Source organism: Salmo salar, chromosome ssa10 (genome assembly GCF_905237065.1).
Source record: "Salmo salar chromosome ssa10, Ssal_v3.1, whole genome shotgun sequence".
In the NCBI taxonomy this organism is placed as follows: Eukaryota; Metazoa; Chordata; class Actinopteri; order Salmoniformes; family Salmonidae; genus Salmo; species Salmo salar.
This window is the reverse complement of record NC_059451.1, coordinates 74,129,379-74,144,864: the sequence shown is the minus strand read 5'-3', so window position 1 is coordinate 74,144,864 and position 15,486 is coordinate 74,129,379. Positions and strand designations below refer to the sequence as shown.

General features: G+C 43.2%; 1 protein-coding gene across 14 annotated transcripts in view; it reads right to left on the bottom strand.

Annotated features, from left to right (window-relative positions):
- LOC106561057 (pleckstrin homology domain-containing family A member 7) overlaps positions 1-15,486 on the bottom strand; it is a 172,360-nt gene that overhangs the window by 101,577 nt on the left and 55,297 nt on the right. The gene's annotated exons all lie outside the window — the stretch shown is intronic.

Here is a 15,486-nt window from a genome sequence, read left to right as displayed (position 1 = left end):
CAAAACAAGTCCTATATCGACATAACCTGAAAGGCCGCTCAGCAAGGAAGAAGCCAATGCTCCAAAAACCGCCATAAAAAAAGCCAGACTACAGTTTGCAACTGCACATGGGGACAAAGATCGTACTTTTTGGAGAAATGTCCTCTGGTTTGATGAAACAAAAATAGAACTGTTTGGCTATAATGACCATCCTTATGTTTGGAGGAAAAAGGAGGAGGCTTGCAAGCCGAAGAACACCATCCCAACCGTGAAGCACGGGGGTGGCAGCATCATGTTGTGGGGGTGCTTTGCAGCAGGAGGGACTGGTGCACTTCACAAAATAGATGGCATCATGAGGCAGGAAAATTATGTGGATATATTGAAGCATCATCTTAAGACATCAGTCAGGAAGTTAAAGCTTGGTCGCAAATGGGTCTTCCAAATGGACAATGACCCCAAGCATACTTCCAAAGTTGTGGCTAAATGGCTTAAGGACAACAAAGTCAAGGATTTAGAGTGGCCATCACAAATCCCTGACCGAATTAAACTTTGTGGGCAGAACGGAAAAGGAGTGTGCGAGCAAGAAGGCCTGACTCAGTTACACCAGCTCTGTCAGGAGGAATGGGCCAAAATTAACCCAACTTATTGTGGGAAGCTTGTGGAAGGCTACCCGAAATGTTTGACCCAAGTTAAACAATTTCAAGGCAATGCTACCAAATACTATTTGAGTGTAATGTAAACTTCTGACCCACTGGGAATGTGATGAAAGAAATATTAGCTGAAATAAATCATTCTCTCTACTATTATTCTGACATTTCACATTCTTAAAATAAAGTGGTGATCCTAACTGACCTAAAACAGGGAATTTTTACTATGATTAAATGTCAGGAATTGTGAAAAACTGAGTTTAAATGTATTTGGCTAAGGTGTATGTAAACTTCCGACTTCAACTGTATGTCTCTCCTGTGAGCCCAGACCAAGTGTCTCCATTTTATCAGTGCTAGCTGTCTCGGAAATTAGCTCCTTTATAAATATTTATGGAGGACAATTTGACACAATCCATCACCCAAATTGGAGTTTTCTTAGAGGCGCCGCGGCACGAAAACGACTGTGAAGCGCTTCCAATCATATGAGGGAGATGGGGAGAGCTGGCTTCGATGAGAGGGATGAAGAGAATGGCATTGATGGTCTTGTAAATTCGAGGGGATGGAAGAACATGGCAAGATTTATTTAAAAAATTTTTTACTAACTATGCAAAGACAACTGTAGTCCCGTCTGTCAGTAAACATTATTTCAGATGAATTACTTAGAACAGATGAAGAGTAACATTAGAGTAGAGCAGAAAAATCAAATTAAAAAAATTGAAAACCTGTCCACACAATGTGGAAATTTGCCTTGGGCTTGAAACTATGATATTGACGGACATCCAAAACATAAACAACATTAACAGCATCACTTCATCTAAACTTCCCTCTCCCTCCCACTCCACTGGTATAACTCACCTCCGTAATGTTAAACACCCTCTATTTAACAGGCTTATAAGGACGTGACCCTGAGAGTAGACATTGATTTACATGGCACTCAGACAGACAATGTATCTGCGTTCCAAATGGTACCCCGTTCCCTATATAGTGCAGTACTTCTGAACGAGGGCCGTTGGTGCCATCTACCTTGTAATTTCTTATCTGATCTGTCACGCTGAGGCAAAGTTTCCCCCTATGTACAGATGTAAGACCAGCTTCCTTTCCCCCCCAATCCTAACCTTAACCAATAGTGGGGGAAATTCTAAACTAACCCCAGATCAGCATTTGTCCCAGCAGGGGTGGTCGACGGACAATCCTAGTGTTAAAAAAACACTGATATGTAGTGAAAACAGAATCAAGATGAGGACACCGTATTCGAATAAACACCGCAATAACATGAGAATGTGGAACTGGGTAACTGACTCCGGTCACACAGCTCAGTGGGAAAATCTCAGTGTGACAATTGGACCATAGTGTTTACACTGTTTGTTTAGACCGCTCACAATTTAGCTGGCTTATCTACAACACAGCAGTGATGCATGGCTACTCCTGCAGGTCATCAAGATGACAAGATTATCCAGGAAGGAGATTCATCAAATCGTTTGTCTCAAAAACAAGTGGTCTCTGTCTCGTCCGTGGTTTGACATGATACATATTGATTCGAAAGTGAGACGATACTTTTTCCTCTCTCAATGTCTCTTTCTCCAGATTGACTGCTTGTTGTGTACGCCTGTCTAAGACCCCATTCTCTGTCTCTCTCACTACCGCTTATGCCTTGCTTTTCCCTTCCCCATCTCCCACCTCAACCCTCTCTTGATCTATTTGACTATCACTTGCTCTCCCTCCATCTTCCCCTCTTTCATTCCCATCCTATGCTTCTCTTCCTCCCCTTCCTTTACCCCTCTCCTATCCTTTCCCCGTTCCCTCTCCTCCACCACCATAGCGTCTCTCTCCCTCCCTCTCCTTTACCCCTCTCCTATCCTTTCCCCGTTCCCTCTCCTCCATCACCATAGCGTCTCTCTCCCTCACTCTCCCCCTCCATGCCTCTCCCTCTCAGAAAGACAAGGGGCAGCGCTCTGAGTTAATTGCAGCTGTGCAGAGAGATGCTGGTGGATTGTGATTCTCCATCCCTGATGAGATTCTCAATCTGTGGCCCAAATGGCACCCTATTACCTATATAGTGCAGTACTTTCCACCGAAGCCCACAAGGCTCAGGTCAAAATAAGTGCACTATATAGGAAATAGGGTGCCCTTTGAGACGCAGCTCTGTCTTGATTGGGGACCGTTAGGGAGACATCAGGGAAAATATGCCACAGCCACCATCTAAAAAAAACGCAAAGCCTTTTCGCCAATCACCCTATATACGACAGCTGGAGTGCGTCCTACGTCTCAGTTGCCATCGGCGACGCCATGGGGCCAGCCGTGGCTTTTTGTTTTCCTTCTCGCCAAAGGCTGCTCTGGGACACTTGTTGCCATGGCGATCGGTGATGTGGCCGTACATACGGATGGATAAAATGTTTTTATTTGATGTCATCGATTATAATAAACAAGGGCTCCGGGAGCAGTGATATTGAAAAGTGCCCTTTTAGTGAAAGAGGTAAAAGTGTTTACTAGTACATATGCTCTGCTTCCTCCAAAACAGGTCTGAGTCACTGTATAAACAAGGTCTAAAACAGTTCTAGACCGGCTTGGCCTCCCGCTGACTGGAGAGCAGGGTTTCAGTCTGGAGACTACGTTGTGGGAATGTTGTATGTAAAATAACCATAGGACCATCACGCACTCTCTCACCTAGCTCTAAGAAACATATGGTTCTCAGAACATTATGTGCTAGCTGGGTCATAAGAATTGCAATACGTATCAGCACCTAAGTATCGTGATAATATCCTTTTGAGGTCCCTGGCAATTACCAGCCCTATTATACTCAGCAATAACAGTTGAGAGAAGGTGTGGGGGGGGCATTTCTCAGAGGAGATGACATCCAAATGCACTGCTTTGAGGAAGCATTAAAACTAATCAACTAAATAAACGTGGCATATCAACGTTCCCGACACAGCTCCTCCATACTGCTGACAGTTAAATGAAGTCATCACACACACTGCATTCAAATTCAAAATGTTGCCTAGCGAGAGCTCATATCTATACAGTATGTAAATGAACGATCATGGCTTGTATGTGCATCGCGCATTTCAGTAGGTCTGAAACTGCTTTACATTTTACAGGGTTCATTTACAGCATCAATCTCCTCCAAAAGATGGCACCTTCTTGCTATATTGCTAGAATTACAATTTTTTTTAAAATAAACGCTCACTTTCAAACTACCACCAACACTACTAAGTAGCATCCCAAATGGTACCCTATTCCCTTTGGGCCCTGTTCAAAAGTAGTGCACTACAAAAAGAGAATAGGGTGCCATTTGGGAAGCAGCATGGTATCTCTGTCCCATTCATACATACACACAGAGACATTCAGTCCTTGCTGGTTGTTTAAAGCTTGCGTAACAGATGGCAAGGCATCGAAACTGACCCATGACCAGTCAGTGGAGATTGAACTGCCCTAAGGCTAGTGCGAGAGCATTAGAGGACAGGACAACAATAGAGCACCTAGACTGACCTAGGATCTGTTATCGAGCTGTGCCTAAGTTTCAGACTGGAAAGTTGAGTTACCCATCCAGACTCCCAGGCTAGGTCTAGTGGGAATTAATACGCTACAAAAAGGATGGAACGTGTATAGCTACATTTATAGCTACCCCACTCCACTAGATACAGTTGCATTTTGTTATGCATATCCAGCATGGTCGGGGACAGCTCCATTTCAATTCAGTCAACACAGGAAGAAAAAAAAAATCTAATTCCAGTTTGATTTGTTTTTCCATGTAGAAAAGCATTGAGGAAAATTTTAATTACAGTTTACTTTCTGAATTAACTGAATTGAAAAGGAGCTTTACCCTAACCCTGGTGTCCAGTTATCACATCATGTCAACACATGAGGTAATGGCCATATTAGAGGTATGGGGTGGCATTTAGAGGGCTAGTACTGAGAAGGTCAGGGCTAACTTTCAACTCATTACAAAAGGTCTGCTGCTTGGCAAAGTCTTGTGCCACTATCAATCCAATGTTGGCTCTCGTGGCCAACTGTTTTGCAGAGGCAAAGTGGGTGAGGTAACCGGGCATAAAGATGCCAGCCACTGTGGACAATATCGTGAAATGACCATGCCTTGTAATTTTGATATACAGTATCTCATTACTCATTTCTCTCACCAATGTCAAGTACCACATTTCTCACCCCATGATAAGAACTAGACCCCACATGCCATGGGGGGGGGGATTGATACAGTTGCATATAGCTATATTATTTTTGTACCTACAGTTGTCAAGATGGCTGGATGTCCTTTGGGTGGTGGACCATTCTTGATACACATAGGAAACTGTGAAAAACCCAGCAGAGTTGCAGCGCTTGACAAACTGGTGCGCCTGGCACCTACTGCCATACCCCCTTCATAAGGCACTTAAATACTCTATTTTGTCTTGCCCATTCACCCTCTGAATGACACACATACAATCCATGTCTCAAGGTTTAAAAATCCCTCTTTAAAATCTGTCTCTTCCCCTTCATCTACACTGAACCAACCACCAAGCTTGATCAAATCCCACTCATTCATTCTCTCTAGGGCTGTGTACCAAATGGCACCCTATTTCCTATATAGTGCACTGTCTCCTCCCCTTCATCTACACTGATTTAAGTAGATTTAACAAGTGACATCAATAAGGGATTATAGCTTCCACCTGGTCAGTCTGTGTCATGGAAAGAGCAGGTGTCATTGTTTTGCGCACTCAGTGTAAATATATAAATCATTTTTTGTTACTGTAGGTAGCGTTCGCTAGCACTAGTCGACTGTACCTGCACCAATTTTTCATCCTATAGATTGTTCTCCATCTTCTTCTTAAATAGTGAGCCAACATGTTTTTAGCACTTTTATTTCCCTGACTGAACAAAACTTGTTTTCTCATGATCGCTCGTCTCTCTGTAGCCGACAAATAGTGAGCAATGTTTGGAACATCAAATCGCAATACATATAAAATAGTGAGAAACGTCAGAATCTCCAGCTTGCACATTCGGTTCCTTGGAAGTTGTGGGAATGTACGTTTTTGGTTCTGGGAACAAAGCCATAACTTTCGTGACCATTTTGCCTGATCTGGCAACATTATTTTGCATGTTGCAGGGAGGTTCTGAGAACATTTTACTATGGTTCCCTAAAAGTTTTATTAACGTTCTGAGAACAGAAATGATAGGTTATTTGAAGGTAATTAAATAACGTTCTGAGGACATGTTTCAATAATACTTTTAACCCTGCTAGCTTAGTTTGGGCTAACTGTTTTTAACTCCAAGCACAGATAGGACACATGGAAATTCCTTTGCTTAGGCATTAATCATGCAAATACATTTATTTTTTCTATCCCTGAAATTAGTCCACGGCGCCACCAGGACGGAGCTAGCATGCCATGTTTTTTTTAACTCATACAAAGCTGTTCATTTTAGTCTATTCAAAAAAGACCCAATTTTTAAGGCAACATGCACTCATTAAGATCAGGTGTGGCCAATTAGTGTGCGCGGCCAGCACACCTTAACTCACTTAACAAAACTCTATCCTCAATTTTGTTGACACCGAGAACAGAATTTATGTTTTTAAATAACATTCTTAGAACGTTACGACTGTGTTCTTGTGATTTTTATGGAACGTTTTATTAATGTTCTGAGAACATGACTTTAAATAGAACCACGAGGAAACCTGTAGAAATTCCCAAAGAAGAGCGTTGTTTAACATTTTTTGAACAATTTGAGAGCACTACTTAAATAAAACCATGAGGAAACGTTATGTACTGAATTTCCCACCAAAGAAACATGGGGTTCTCAGAACATTATGTGCTAGCTGAGTATCCTGCAACATTCTCAGAACATTGTGAGAAGGTTGTATGCAAAATATCCATAGGACAATGACACTTTCACAAGTTAAGAAGCATTAGGTCTTCAGAACATTATGTTCTAGCAGGGTCGTGATAGTCGCAATACATATCGTATCGGCACCTAAGTATCGCGAAAATATTGTTTTGTGAGGTCCGTGGCAATTACCAACCAACCAACTTTTTATTGTTGTTTTTACCACCACTTTGCACAGTGACCCAAACTGCCCCCATGAAACTAAACCTGAGCTATTGTCATGGTTGTGGACATGACAGAGGACAGATGTGGGGAGCCCTGGTAGGGAGCGGATGTGCACCGTGGGACAGAGAGGAAAAGAGACGTTGTCTAAATTTGATGCATGCGTCTACCTCCCTGCTTGGGGCTGTGTGCTTGGCTGCTGCTATTGTTCCCACCTGACTGCGTATGAGTCATAAGTCACACAGGGAGAATCAGCAGCAGAGAGAAAGCTTGGGCTTATATTGAGAAACAGCACAGTCTCCTGAGGATGGATGTGTGTGTGTGTGTGTGTGTGTGTGTGTGTGTGTGTGTGTGTGGGATGTGACAAATGGACACATTTTCTTAATGTTTAAAAACAGCCGTTTTCTGTTGTTTTCCGTTAAAACAATAAGTAAAATTAATAAAATTATTTGCGATATCACAGTGCAGTAGCGCTGCTGCAAGCAACGGTTTGCACTAGGCCTATCGCTCTGCAATCAAAAGCAGTATCTCGCAGGCCTCCCAAGTGTGACGGGGAGCGGAAGACCCATAGTGCGGCGCACACTTTGCCCAGCGTCGTCTGGGTTAGGGGAGGGGCTTTACTTGGCTCATCGCGCTCTAGTGACTCCTTGTGGCGGGCCAGGTGCCTGCAGGCTGACTGCGGTCGTCAGTTGAACGGTGTTTCCTCCGACACATTGGTCCAGCTGGCTTCCAGGTTAAGCGAGCACTTGTTAAGTGCGGCTTGGCCGGTCATGTTTCGGAAGACGCATGACTCAACCTTCATCTCGCCCGAGCCCATTGGGGACCTCCAGCGATAAGACAAGATCGTAATCACAAAATTGGAAAAAAAAAATAATCATGTTTTTACTATTTTCTACATTGTAGAATCATAGTGAAGACATCAAAACTATGTAAAAACACATATGGAATCAAGTATTAACCCCCCAAAAATTGACCTGGCCTCCACAATCACCCAACCTTAACCTAATTGAGATGGTTTAGGATGAGTTGAACTGCAGAGTGAAGAAAAAGTAGCCAACAAGAGCTCAGCATTTGTGGGAACTCCTTCAAGACTGTTGGAAAAGCATTCCAGGTGAAGCTGGTTGACAGAATGCCAAGAACGTGCAAAGCTGTCATCAAGGCAAAGGGTGGCTGCTTTGAAGAATCTCAAATATATCTTGATTTGTTTATTTGAAGGAAAAAATAATATATATAAATGTATGCACACAACAAATTTAGGCAGCAGGGATTTTAATCTAGTAGGGGATTGACTGTCTCTGCTGTAACCAAGAAGCTTGATTGTGCTTCTTGGTAATAGATATCTCCAGCTCAGGGCTCCAGCTAAGTTAACTATTTAAGATGTGCCAAATAAATGATAAGCAGTGGCGTAGCACGCACACCCGCAGCCCCTCACGCAAAAGCACAAGTACACACACACACACACACACACACACACACACACACACACTTTACCCCAGGCATCCAATAATCATGGTCTTGTTATTCTTTCAATTTAAAAAAGCCAATAAAAAAATGTCACCCTGTTACAAATTATCAAAAAATGATCGGACAGCATCCCCCTGCAACATTTCTCCTACCATTACAAGTACAACATAAAAACACCAGAATATGCTTTTTATTTAGGCAATATCAAAGTTATATACGCACTAATCTTCAATGTGATTAAAAATGGCTTCCCCCCTTGAACTTAACCAATCAGATCAGAGTGTGCTCATTGCTTTGCCATAATGACTTTGCTAGTTCACTTCATAACTAATCTGTGTTATTAATGAAAACAATTTAAGACAAATTGCTAGCCAGACAGTGGAAAATGTGGAGCAGAGACAAGCCGTTGTCATTGCACCACCACCCGTGGAGTATCAGAATGTCTGCATACAAAGGCGCATTATTCCCAAATATGCGAGCGGGCGAGCGCTTGAATCCAGGCTACCCACAGAGCCCCTTGAGGAGAATCGGTCTTGTTTGTGTTCTGGCCTACTCCTGATTTACCATGTCTACTGGGTTGGGATAGAGGGAGTTTGTCTCTTATCCAGTTTCTAGTTTGGGTTGAGTAAGAATACATTGGAAGGATTTGTTTAGACTGTCTCGTTTGAAAAATTAAGTTGGGACGGCAGTGTCAAACAACACGATTGCCTGGGTGCCAGTGTTTCTGCTGCATCCAACCAACAAACCACACCATCCTAAATCATGTTACTGTTAAAGGGCTTAAAGCTATCTCGTTCTCTTCTCCCACCCTCCCATCAGATCACATGAGCCTGTCCCACTCCTATTGACAAATACCAGTGTGCCCGGTCCATTTCCCCATGGTGTGGGGGGGTTTGGACTGAGTGCCGTTGGATTTCTGTTCTTAGAGGTCCCATTGTGGATTTTTTGATTGCACACAAAGACCTCTCAGATTAGGCTGGGATTACAGTACCGGCTGGAGCAGGTTTTCATCAAGGATCTCTCTGTACTTTGCTCCGTTCATCCTTGCTTCGATCCTGACAAGTCTCCCAGTCCCTGTTGCTGAAAAACACCCTCACAGCATGATGCTGTCACCACCATGCTTCACCATAGGGATGGTGCCAGCTTTCCTCCAGACGTGACGCTTGGCATTCAGGACAAATAGTTGAATCTTGGTTTCATCAGACCAGAGAATCTTCTTTCTCATGGTCAGAGTCCTTTAGGTGCCTTTTGGCAAACTCCAAGCAGGCTGACATGTGCTTTTTACTGAGGAGTGGCTTCCATCTGGCAACTACCATAAAGAACTGATTGGTGGAGTGCTGCAGAGATGGTTGTCCTTCTGGAAGGTTCTCCCATCTCCACAGAGGAACTCTAGAGCATTGTCAGAGTGAAAATCGAGTTCTTGGTCAGTTTGGCCGGGCTCTAGGAAGAGTCTTGGTGGTTCCAAACTTCTTCCATTTAAGAATGATGGGGGCCACTGTGTTCCTGGGGACCTTCAATGCTGCAGACATTATTGGAATGGAAAGAGGATGCAGGATGCACCGGAGCTCAATTTCGTGTCTCATAGCAAAGGGTCTGAATACTTATATAAATGTAATATTTCATTTTTTATAAATTTGCAAAAGTCTAAAAACCTGTTTTCGCTTCGTCATTATTGTGTGCAGATTGTTGAGGATTTATTTTTATTTAATAAATTTTAGAATATGGCTGTAACGTAACAAAAAGTGGAAAAAGTCAAGGGGTCTGAATAGTCTCCTAAGGCACTGTATACCGGGGTATTTGGAAATAGCCACGGGATGGTTTTTCAATACCGTCAATACTGTTGAAACTATTTTACACATTTGAATTTCTATTTATTATGGATCCCCATTAGCTGCTGCCAAGGCAGCAGCTACTCTTCCTGGGGTCCAGCAAAATTAAGGCAGTTTATACCATTTTAAAAACATTACAATACTGTACATTCACAACACACATGTGCCCTCAGGCCCCATATCTACAGTACTAAATCCTTGTGTATGTATATGTGTGTGTATGTTATTGTGTGTATGCATGTGTCTGTGCCTATGTTTGTGTTGCTTCACAGTCCCCGCTGTTCCATAAGGTGTTTTTGTAAATCTAAATTTTACTGCTTGCATCAGTTACTTGATGTGGAATATAGTTCCGTGTAGTCATGGCTCTAGTACTGTGCGCCTCCTATAGTCTGTTCTGGACTTGGGGACCAAGAAGAGACCACTTGTGGCATGTCTTGTGAGGTACGCATGGGTGTCCGAGCTGTGTGCCAGTAGTTTAGACAGACAGCTTGGTGCATTCAACATGTCAATACCTCTCATAAATACAAGTAGTGATGAAGTCACGCTCCTCCACTTTGTGCCAGGAGAGATTGACATGCATATTATTAATATTAGCTCTCTGTGTACCTCCAAGGGCCAGCCGTGCTGCCCTGTTCTGAGCCAATTGCAATTTTCCTAAGTCCTTTTTGTGTGGTACCTGACCACACAACTGAACAGTAGTCAAGGTGCGACAAAACTAGGGCCTGTAGGACCTGCCTTGTTGATAGTGTTGTTAAGCATTGCTAACCTTCGGATTACAGAGGCTCAGTGGGGTTTGAAAATAGCGCCCCTTGTGTTCAGTGCCGGTATTATCGGATATCCCGTGATATCACAAGGTCGGTATGAAAGGTGTGAAAAATCAGGATACCGTCCAAGGCTACTACATACTCTAGCTAAACGTAGCTCATCCCAGTATCTACCTGTGCCCTGGAAACCTCTCTACAAATCTTTCCGACAGTACAACTGGCCACATCCATAGCTCACAGGATCCATGGCACAGCAACTGGCATTTTTGGCTCTTGACTCAAATAACTTCCATGTAAAACAGCACAGTTGGTAGAGCATGACACTAGCAACGCCAGGGTCAAGGGTACAATTCCTTCTGGAGCCACCCATACGACAGTGTATGCACTCACTAACGTCAGGCAGATAAAAGAGTCTGCAAAATGGTATGTATTAAAGCTACATGGGGCATTCTCTGGGTCCTACCTTCTTGGCCTGAGACCCACACAGGAGCACATACTCCACACACAGTTGGTTAGCATCTTGCGTCCTCACCTCCGTCGCTAAACGAAACAGATAACAGGCTTTTGGTCCTTTTTAAAATCCGGCTCTGGTGGTTTTGCTCCTTCAACAGGTTTGCTAGAGCAGCAAAGTCCACGCGAGAAGATCGAGAGAAAGAAAACGCAGCACCATTCGGATGGTGTGCACTGCGCATCCAATAATTTTAAAAAATGATGTCTAAACAGTCAATGCAGAGGAAACCATCCAAAACAGACAGATGGGAGGGAAGAGAGGAGATGGAGGAGGAATAACATGCCACTGCTGGGTCAGTGTATTAGATCATCTCTGATCCTCTCAATCCCAGTGTAGCATGGCACAGACGACATCATGAAACTGAAGCCTGGTAACACAGATTACATTCGTGGTCAGTCACAACAGCTTTCAGGACTTTTGGGGGGGGGGGGGGGCTCCCACTTGTTGTGAACTCGGAGTGTTCCCAGTTTGAACGTCGCCGTCTTCCTCCTACGGAAACGCAATTTTTCAGCGCAATTTGAGTATCGTCAACATTGGCTCAAGTTACCATGTAGGAGATTGAACATGTTAGTGGTGCCACACACACAACATGGCGGTTTGGGAATTGCCAGGTACCGAATGATATGACGTTATCACGATACTTACGCGCCTGATACAATATGCATTGAGATTTTCACGATTCCATTTGTATTGCAATATTACGATTTTATTAAGATTTTATATTCCAAACAAATGTCTTACTATTTGTCTGCTGCAGAGAGACGAGAGAGAGCATGAGTAACCGAGTTTTGATCAGTCAGGGAAATTAAAGTGCTGAAACATGTTGGCTCACTATTTAAAGGTATGGAAAACAAGCTACTGTTATAGGATGAAAAATACCGGCATTTTGGCAACTAGCGCAGGTAAATGTGTGAATTGGTCCATTTTCTGTTCTGCTAAGCATTCAAAATGTAAGTACATTTGGGTGTCAGGGAAAATATTTGGAGTAAAAAGTACATTATTTTCTTTAGGAATGTAGTTTAGTAAAAGTTGTCAAAAATATCAATAGTAAAGTAAAGTATTTTTTACTTAAGTACTTTACATCACCGCCAACTAGTGCTGGAAGCAGGTACCGGCAACTAGTGTTAGCTAACGCTACCTACAGTAGCTAAACATTTGTACTAAACAAAAATATAAACACAACATGTACAGTGTTGGTCCCATGTTTCATGAGCTGAAATAAAAGATCCCATTTAACCACGTCAGCCCAGGACCTCCACATCCGGCTTCTTTACCTGTGGGATCGTCTGAGACCAGCCACCTGGACAGCTGATGAAACTGGGTTTGCACAAACGAAGGATGTCTGCACAAACTGTCAGAAACCGTCTCAGGGAAGCTCATCTGTGTGCTCGTCGTCCTCACCAGGGTCTTAACCTGACTGCAGTTCGGCGTCGTAACAGATTTGCATGGGCAAACGCTCACCTTCGATGGCCTCTGGCATGCTGGAGTGTGCTGAACCCCGGTTTCAATTGTACCGGTCAGATGGCAGATAATATCGTTATAATATTGTCCAAAAATAATATTGCAATATGAAACTATAGATTTTTTTTCTCCCATCACTCAACGTGTCAAGACAAGACAGTTAATCACAACAGCTGGGCATACAACTAGTTTTACATTGCTGTGACAAGGGAAACTGACTGACAAAATGGAGCACTTAAAAAGTGTCATTCTCGTAATCTCCGCACCTAGAACCAAATCTGTCACAAGAGACAATGGTTTTTTTCTTTTCATTCGCTTTCCTTTCCATCTGCTATGTTTATTGCCAGGCTGGTTTACTCAGAGAGACATTGGCAAAGAGCACAGCATCAGTAACTGTCTCGAACCAAACTCACATTTCCAAACAAAAGAGGAATACATTCAATAGCAGAGCCCGACGAAACCCCTCAGCGCTCTAAAAATCACACCAGTACCGTGGTAATAGATTTGGTTCTGGAGTTCTAGACCTCATTCAAGACGCACGTTGCCCATTTGAAAAAGGGAGCAAGGAGGAGAGATTACGAGGTTATCACTGCAACTTTGTGGTTCAGACATGAGAGATGGTGAATGGATAGGGTGATCCCCTGGCTTTCTGGTTACTCCTGTACTGCATCATATTGGATAGCAGGTTGTGGCATTGTTAGTAAGGTGTGTGTGTGTGTGTGTGTGTTTTTTGTGACAGAGAGATGAGCATAGGCTCCCAGACAATCTGCTCCCTCCACACCCCTGCTGTGACATCAAGCCCAATCCATTTACAGTGCTGAGACCATGGGCTGCTGACAGCACAAACGCTGCCGTAGTACTGCCTGATACAAAAACTACTTGTACAGACACATACAAAAGTTAGCAGACACACACACACACACACACAGGCAATAATAGGCATGAACACACTACACCATACTTAAGAATACAAAAACGCAACACACCAAATACTCAAATCACACACACACAACCTTCTTGATTAGTGTGTACTTAAAATACACTCACCGTGCCTGAATGGGGCTCTTCAGTCTAAGGATTAGGCGCCCAAATGACAGACGTTTCCTAAGTACTTCCTTAAACAGCCAGTGACAACGTGTCATCCCAATGTAAACAGAGAGACCCGAGAAGGGGTGGAGGCTATCGGTGTCACCATGCACTTAATTGGCAGGTGAGGAAATGATTAAACTAAGTCAGCCAGGTCCCGGTTAAAATCTGAATTCATCATAAGGGGCTACAATGGCTTGCATGTCTGCGTACCCACATCCATACCCACACATGCAGTCAGAGCCGGCCCAAGTATTTTGGAGGCCCGAAGTGAAATGTTGTTGGGAGCAAAACATTTTAGTGGCACCCCCTCTTGAGAGTGGAGAGAAAAAAAATCTGTTTACTGCAATTCTATATTAATTTCTTGGAATTCTACACATTTTGCCATGAGGTGTAGAGAAGGAAAAAAATATATATATCCATCTTAAACAAGTTTGCTGCAATTCTACACATTTTGCCATGGGGCGGAGAGTAAAAAAATAGCAGGTTTACAGCTAATTTCCTGCAATTCCACTCATTTTGCCATAGGGTGGAGATAATTGTTTGCCGTTTTGAATATGATATCTGAGTGACAATGACAAAAAAAATTAAAAAATCAAATGGGAGCCTCCCGGTCGGTAACTTGACCAATGTTTACTACAAGCTTAGATAGCTGGCTAGACATGGGCTAATTGAGTGAGTCAGTGACTGACATAACAAAATAGACAAACTGCTGATGCACATCCACATTTCCAGATTGCAAATTGTGTATTCTACTACTCCAACGTTCAATAGTTGAGACACTGACTGGGGGGGGTTTATCCACGGGCCTACAAAAAGGCCCAGTTCCCCATCCCTGATCTGTCGTATTGTGTTCAAGATGTGAGTCAGATTGCTACCAGTGAGCATAGACCGCATCCCAAATGGCATCCTATTCGCTAAACAGTGCACTTTATGCATTCCCTAGAGAGAATGAATGAGTGGGAGTTGATCAAGCTTGGTGGTTGGTTGGTGCTCAAGGCTATTTCCTGGTTTTGCTCTACGGACTAAACTACTCAGCCCAGTGACCTAAAGGGGTGACTGACCTGGTAGTCTGAGCTCAGTCATCAACAATGTCACATAACACTAACAGAGTTCTATTAACAATACAGTGAGAGTACAAAACATTAGGAACACTTTCCATGAGTCTGACCAGGTGAATCCAGGTGAAAGCTATGATCGCTTATTGATGTCACCTGTTAATTCCACTTCAATCAGTGTAAGCCTTGAGACAATTGAGACATGGATTGTGTATGTCTGTCATTCGGAGGGGGAATGGGCAAGACAACATACAGTGTTTAAGTGCCCTTGAAGTGGGTGTGGTAGTAGGTGCCAGGCACACCAGTTTGAGTGTGTCAAGAACTGCAACACTGCTGGGTTTTTCACACTCAACAGTTTCCCGTCTGTCTCAACAATGGTCCACTACACAAAGGACATCCAGCCAACTTGACAACAGTGTGAAGCATTGCAGTCAACACGGGCCAGCATCCCTGTGGAACTCATGACACCTTGTAGAGTCCATGCCCCGACGAATTTAGTCTGTTCTAAGGGCAAACAGGGATGCAACTCAATATTATTAAAGTGTTCCTAATGTTTTGTACACTGTGTATAGCCACTATAACCAACAATATATACAGTATTGGGGAGTAACTGATTACATGTAATCTGATTACAAAACAATCTGACAAAATCAG